This window comes from Chenopodium quinoa, unplaced genomic scaffold (assembly GCF_001683475.1).
Source record: "Chenopodium quinoa cultivar QQ74 unplaced genomic scaffold, ASM168347v1, whole genome shotgun sequence".
NCBI classification, from domain to species: Eukaryota; Viridiplantae; Streptophyta; class Magnoliopsida; order Caryophyllales; family Amaranthaceae; genus Chenopodium; species Chenopodium quinoa.
In genome coordinates this window covers 38,481-40,101 of record NW_018745305.1, presented here as the reverse complement: position 1 = coordinate 40,101, position 1,621 = coordinate 38,481, and positions in this window count along the sequence as shown.

Here is a 1,621-nt window from a genome sequence, read left to right as displayed (position 1 = left end):
GGATTCAAAAGGGTTCTTACCTTCAGAGCCAGCCAAGAGGGAACCGCTTGCAGGCGTGTTAAACCCCCCGGTCGCTGTTACGGGGTTAACGAGGTCGAGACCCAGGCTGCCGCCTACCCTCTCGATCCGCCCCGCTATCCATAATTGTTGTTTCCCGGCTGAGGCGCCAGGAGTTGAGGTGGAGGTGGATTTTTTGATTTTGTTGAGAACGGAGGGGGTCTCCTCCCTAGCCCGTTTGAGTTGTTTCTCAAACGTTTTTCCAGCCTCTCCTCCCTGCGGAAATAACCAAGTCAAAGTTAGCATCCGGGAGAAATAATTTTTAAGATTGATTTACAAAAGGGTCAGACGTTTATTACCTTGGCTTTGACCTCAGCAGCAGCTTTCTCTGCAAGCTCCTTGCGGATGACTGCAGAGGACCGCTTGGGAGTCTTCTCTGTCTACAACATTTTCAATGCTTCTTTTGCAAAAAGAAAGAAATTGATCAGCATCATAAATCAATTTTGGTACAAAAGCACTACATGCGTATATAAACTCAGGCGCATACGTTTGGGGAACATATGCCCTAGCTCGCAGGCGGCTAGAAAGCACTCATCCTTGAACCAGACGCTTTTGGGGATCCAGTTCTTGGGAACTTTTATTGTTTCCCCGGTTGACAAGGTCGCATATGTGAGGCCAAAAAAGTCTGCCTCAATTATCTTGTCAAAATCCTCCTCAGGGATCTGAGGAAGAGCCCACTTCCGGCCCATCAAGTCAGGCTTCTTATTGTACAGACGGAATTCATAATTCTCCCGTCTGCTTGGAGCTGACATCAGGTAGAACCTGTGTTTCCAGCCGTCGAATTTAGAGACCTTGTCCAAGGTCATCATGTATTGGGGATGAGTGGTTAGAGTATACCACGCCCTCCAGCCGCCTGGGCTTCAGCTAAGATAGTGCATACTAGAAAAAGCCTCCCAGCCGCGGTTAAGCCCTTGGAACTCGCAGGCGGCAACATACCTAGAATGTTCGTCCAAGAGTTGGGGGTGAGTTGCCAGACTCCGAGGCTGTAGCCTCTCAAAATTGCTTTCACCGCCTGGTGAAGAGGCAAGCGAAGACCAGCCTTGAACGCCGCCTCATAGCAGCCGAAATAGCTGTTGGCGTTCTCCTGATCGTCCTCCCAGGCAATTGTGCCATTCTCAGGCGGCACCCGGATCCTTAACCCGTCTCCCAGCGGGTGCATTTGAGTAAAATTCTTCAAGTTTTCCTCCATTTGGATCCGGTCCTTGGAGGAGATGCAAATGTTGAAGGGATCGTCCTTCTCGCTCCATTTTTTCCTTTCTTCCTCCTCGCTATCCTGAAGCGGGGGTAAATCGTCACTGCTCTCAAAGGTAGAGGCGGAGCTGTCACTCTCTGTCTCCTCATTTTGGGTCAAGGGGACAGAGACGTCCTCATCGCCGCCTTGGTCACATTCCTCCAAAAAGGAGTCAGCGGGAGTTGAGGGGGCGCGCGGAGGGGATCTCTCCAAAGCCGTCTGATCTCCCTGACCAGACGTTTCTCCCTCGGGCGTTTTGCCGCCTGAGCCTTCGCTTCTGTAATTTGGATCAGTTGCCGTCTGCATTATCCGAGCCATTGTGTCCTGCACAGA